The 6000-nt window shown below is 43.3% G+C and overlaps 1 long non-coding RNA gene across 1 annotated transcript; it reads right to left on the bottom strand.

Annotated features, from left to right (window-relative positions):
• Positions 1–4351: 4351 nt before the first annotated feature.
• On the bottom strand, positions 4352–5259 carry LOC147800175 (uncharacterized). The gene is made up of 3 exons (XR_015423755.1): positions 5128–5259; positions 4569–4641; positions 4352–4396 (listed from the first exon to the last, which is right to left on the bottom strand). It is a non-coding gene; the product is annotated as an uncharacterized LOC147800175 (long non-coding RNA).
• Positions 5260–6000: the final 741 nt, after the last annotated feature.

The raw sequence follows: 6000 nt of genomic DNA on the forward strand, positions 1-6000 counted from the left end.
TTGCAAGGAGATTAGTAAATGTGCAGCAAGCCAAACCTCCAAAACACAAAGAAAAGTCAAGGCCAACAAGAAACCTGTTAACCTAAGGTCACAATGACACATAGCCAATCTACCAACCACAGTCTTGATTAGAGACCTGGCATCCTGGGGTTCATCCGTGCAGTAACTCCTGGGCTGGGCGATGCACTTTGCTGTGAATTGCAAATATGAAAGAACACACAAGTGAAATCCGATATTCGATCTGGAGAAATGGCATCGGAATGAGGGGCCAGTTGTGAGACCATCGGGCATCGGCCATTAATAGGCTGATCCCTTAAGTCCTAACCCATCACAGGAACTGATAAAAGTGGGAAGAGGGGATGCCCCAGTCCAAAATGCGGAGGGGACACTGTCCCGCCTCTGCCCCATTCCATTGCCAGTGCTCTGTGGGTAAACTCATCTTTTGCCAAATTACCAAGATTATACAGATGCACGTTCAAACTCTGTGCACATTGAATCAAGGCGGATTGTTTTTCGAGGCAGTGTTATTGAAAGCCCAAGAAAATACCACAAAAGACTTTGCCACTTGAAAGTGGGACGTGCACAACTAATCTGAAGGTCTTCCGTCCTATTTCCTTGAAGGTATTCCTCACCAATGCCGAATCTTTGTCCTAGCTTTCTCCATATCGACTCACCTCGAAAAGTAGAAACGGCTCGCTCAGCAAGCAGGGTCATCGGTCAGCTGTCGTTCTCCTCCCCGCTTCCGGATCCTGTAAGGCTGGCAAGGATGCCTTCCCCTTCATCGTCAACCGTGTGGATTCCAGCCTCGTGAAGTCCCCACACAGAACTTGTCCCAAACTCTGCAAAAGTGAAACTTCGATTCTCCACCCAGACTGGATGGGCTTCATTTAATATGCCAATTCACTTCAAAGTCTTTCTTCTCATCACCTCACTCCATCCTCAAAGTACTGCTGTCTCTTTAGTAGAAATATTTGACAGTATGTGTGCATCCTACAAAATGATCTTTTTAACAGCCCTACCCTCTCTCTTTTCAGAACCTATCCCTGGCGTCTGTCTGTCATGCGCTCACCTAAGCTGCTTCGCTTGCTCGGGTGCCATATTTTTAGCTTTGCAAGTTGGACTGCACCGCTTGCAGGCTTCAACATTCTCATCACTTGCTTTCCAATTTGTACTCGCCACTATCCCACAGTCCAAATTTTCTGTTTGAAACATTACTGCTTTTTTATATCGGTGAGTTTTAATTTTTAGCTTCATTTGATTTTACCACCTCAACTTTTAACATTCAATTGTTTTCATATTCCTATTATTTATTTTTGCTTTGCAGCTTAATTCACAAGAGCAATTTTTATTTCTGATGAAGAAACAGATAACAGATTTATTATTTTGGGAATAATCAACCGAACAGTCAAGTAAATTAATAACACCCAGCTGAATCTTAGCCACTTTCCTTTCTTTTCCCCGACCGACAAATGACTGGTCGACCAACAGACCAACCAATGACCTGAACCAACTTATTTACTTAATTACATACACATACTTAAAACTACTGCTTACACTTTTATACTGTTACAGCTTACCACTACTCACTTGATTACTGTCACTTCATTTTAGTTACGTACATGTACACGGATTACTTTTACTTACTGACTGACCGATCAACACACCACAACCTTATTTACCTGGTACATTTTAACTATTATTTCACTAACTTTACATCACTGCGGTACATCTGAACTTACGATTACTGACTGACCACCAACACCTGAACTCCTGACAGCTGACCGGTTCACTTAGTCTGCATATACATTTACGTTATTTTACCTACTTAGCCACACACTTACTCGTACTTGTCCACCAACCGACTGACTGACACATTGATGACTGTGCATTTACTTCCATCCTTATTCTCAACGACACCAGTATATCTAGTTTCTTATACTAGCTTACGTCTACTCCCGTACAAGCAACTGACCAACCACACGACCAACTCGGTTACCATCAGTAACTTGCCTTAAGCACCTTTTTACCTGTCCTCTAATCACCAAACCTTCTGACTGAAAAAACAAATAGCATACTTCTTGACTCCATGCAATTCTCAGTCAAACCATCGCCTAATTACTTGAACTATTTAATCAATTAACTACAGACGGGTGTGTCGCGGCCTGTGCACTGACATCGTCGTTTAATTTTTACGATCTAATTTTTAAGATACTTCTTGGTGAATTGGTTAAAGCTTGTTTCCGAGATCGGATTTATTAGTGGTTTTACTTGACTTGGTATAAATAACCTCTCTGAAGCACACAGAAACACACACTGACTCACATTCAAGCACGCTGCCAACTGCTTCGCAACGCTATATTCACCTACTGCAACTGCTGCTCTGCCTTTACCCCCACCTGATCTTTCGGTACGTTTCTACCCCTCCGAATCCTAGAAATTGTCAACACTGAATAAAATGGTGATTACATGCTGTCAACACTGTCATTTGTCCTTCCTCCTGGCTCCTGACAATGTCAGGGATGCTGTCCCTCTCACATCGGCTCCTCAGCTGTCTCTTCATCTTCAAGAAGTCCAGCTTCAGATCCTGTACTGAGAAAAACTAAAACACTTCTCAATGCAGGCAAGCTTGGGCCTCATTATTTTCGGTCAACTCAAGATTTTACAATCTTGTCCTTTACCTTCATTGTCTAGTGAACTGGTCAACTCCGCATCCGAGATGAACTCCAACTGCCAAAAGTTGCTTCCAAGCTGTGCATTGAAAGAAATGAATGTGAAATAAAATGAGGAGAAAATTCAGCGTTACTTTTCTCTGAAGACGTTTTAACAGTTTCTCAAACTGTCTGTATTGGAATTCCAAAGTTTAATTCCGTATTGGACTTGGCCACGGTTGTCATCATTTGCTTTTCATCATTTGCGTCCACTAGACAAGCAGAAGCAATCCTTATTTTCAGACATTTGTCGGTGCTCTTCAATAACAGACTAACCTCAAGAAACGTATGCGTGGGATGCTCAGCATGAGGGGTCGGCAGCCGTCCTGTCGGACTTCCTCTGTGGCATCCCTGTTTCCCGGTACCTGGGCTTCAGCAGCATCCTTAAACAAAGAAACAAGGAAAAGGTCAGTTTACTGAGCCCATATTAAAGCTTGGAGTTGCTGGATGGCCGTCGTTGACTCTCCTGAGCCGACGCCCTTAGAGATGGATCTTTTCTTTAGTTCCACCAGGGTGTCCAGCCACCCTCCTCACCAGTCTCCCGAGGGAATCTGGTGGGGGGCGCCAGTTTAGTCGCCGACGACCCGACCCTGAAACAGGTTGTACCGGACTACAGGTTACCAGTAGCAAGTCACCTGACTTGACCTGACAGGGATTTTTTTAATACTTCTTAGTCTAAGCCTAACCTACCAGGATGGATTCAACTTGAAAACCAGTTGTGCTAAAACAAAAAATTGAAAAAACAAAAACAGATTGAAGTATAGTCTAAGCCTAGCTGACTACAGTGCCTAGCTACCTCTCCTACAAGTAAATTTAGCTGCAACTGGCATGGTCACCCTTTCCTTGTCTGCAGTCCTCTGTCCCTCAGTGTTACAGGCCGCATCATTGAAGCACTTGATGGATCCATCTCAAAGCGCGATATGCAACTGAAGAAGTGAGAGTATTTTTCTCACGCAAATCCACAAATGCTACACGGAATGCCGGGGAATGAAGTAGACTTCTCACTAAATAGTTCCTGCGATAATATTTCAGAAAATGAATTTTGATTAGCCCCAGTGGCTACAAGCTCCTGCTCCTGAGACAATGGGGTTTTCACTTTTTGCCAATCTCTGCGATTGGACTTACAACGAATAGATGAACATTTATATCGCACACATTCCCTTTACCTTTGCCAATCTCTACTGATTGGTTTCACAGTCCTTTAACCAAAAAGCTATCATGGGAAACAACAGCTTCAAGAGGACTTTTGAAAGATAAACATTTCAAAATATGTTGCTTTTGCCTGTCGTTACCGACTGGGACTTACGTATTTAAGAAGTCATGCTTGACACTGCAACCTGGGATGTCTTGTACATTACAAGACATTACTGGTTAGATTAGAAACTCATTCGTTGAAAATATTCGTTTACTGAAAGGGAAACACTCTGAAGATTAAGAAGAGGAAGGCGACAATACCTCTGCCTGGTCCTGAAACAAGTTTACAACCTCTTCACAGGACCACAGTAGTCCACGGCAAGGGCGGGGGCTAAACGGGCCTAACGAGGCCCAGGTGGGAAAGAGACTTCCTTGCCCTAGGAATACAACACAAGGCTCCGAAATCTTTTTATTTTTCATTCTTCCTGAAATTTCTTGCTTCATTTAAGGGGGTGTGGGTTCGGTTGCTGTCACTTCCTTTCAGCAAGAAGAATCTACAAGTAAAGACAAAAAGATGCTTATCAGTGTTTATAAGAAGAAAACCTTCTTTGCAAGGGAGATTAGTACATGTGCAGCAAGCCAAACCTCCAAAACACAAAGAAAAGTCAAGGCCAACAAGAAACCTGTTAACCTAAGGTCACAATGACACATAGCCAATCTACCAACCACAGTCTTGATTAGAGACCTGGCATCTGGGGTTCATCCGTGCAGTAACTCCTGGGCTGGGCGATGCACTTTGCTGTGAATTGCAAATATGAAAGAACACACAAGTGAAATCCGATATTCGATCTGGAGAAATGGCATCGGAATGAGGGGCCAGTTGTGAGACCATCGGGCATCGGCCATTAATAGGCTGAATCCCTTAAGTCCTAACCCATCACAGGGAACTGATAAAAGTGGGGGGAGGGGATGCCCCAGTCCAAAATGCGGAGGGGACACTGTCCCGCCTCTGCCCCCATTCCATTGCCAGTGCTCTGTGGGTAAACTCATCTTTTGCCAAATTACCAGATTATACAGATGCACGTTCAAACTCTGTGCACATTGAATCAAGGCGGATTGTTTTTCGAGGCAGTGTTATTGAAAGCCCAAGAAAATACCACAAAAGACTTTGCCACTTGAAAGTGGGACGTGCACAACTAATCTGAAGGTCTTCCGTCCTATTTCCTTGAAGGTATTCCTCACCAATGCCGAATCTTTGTCCTAGCTTTCTCCATATCGACATCACCTCGAAAAGTAGAAACGGCTCGCTCAGCAAGCAGGGTCATCGGTCATCTGTCGTTCCTCCCTCCCCGCTTCCGGATCCTGTAAGGCTGGCAAGGATGCCTTCCCCTTCATCGTCAACCGTGTGGATTCCAGCCTCGTGAAGTCCCCACCACAGAACTTGTCCCCAAACTCTGCAAAAGTGAAACTTCGATTCTCCACCAGACTGGATGGGCTTCATTTAATATGCCAATTCACTTCAAAGTCTTTCTTCTCATCACCTCACTCCATCCTCAAAGTACTGCTGTCTCTTTAGTAGAAATATTTGACAGTATGTGTGCATCCTACAAAATGATCTTTTTAACAGCCCTACCCTCTCTCTTTTCAGAACCTATCCCTGGCGTCTGTCTGTCATGCGCTCACTAAGCTGCTTCGCTTGCTCGGGTGCCATATTTTTAGCTTTGCAAGTTGACTGCACCGCTTGCAGGCTTCAACATTCTCATCACTTGCTTTCCAATTTGTACTCGCACTATCCCACAGTCCAAATTTTCTGTTTGAAACATTACTGCTTTTTATATCGGTGAGTTTAATTTTTAGCTTCATTTGATTTTTACCGGCTCAACTTTTAACATTCAAGTGTTTTCATATTCCTATTATTTATTTTTGCTTTGCAGCTTATTCACAAGAGCAATTTTTTATTTCTGATGAAGAAACAGATAACAGATTTATTATTTTGGAATAATCAACCGAACAGTCAAGTAAATTAATAACACCCAGCGCTGAATCTTAGCCACTTTCCCTTTCTTTTCCCCCGACGACAAATGACTGGTCGACCAACAGACCAACCAATGACCTGAACCCAACTTATTTACTTAATTACATACACATACTTAAAAAC

Source organism: Acanthaster planci, linkage group LG02, assembly GCF_054643075.1.
Source record: "Acanthaster planci isolate LZ-2023a linkage group LG02, COTS_SCS, whole genome shotgun sequence".
NCBI lineage: Eukaryota > Metazoa > Echinodermata > Asteroidea > Valvatida > Acanthasteridae > Acanthaster > Acanthaster planci.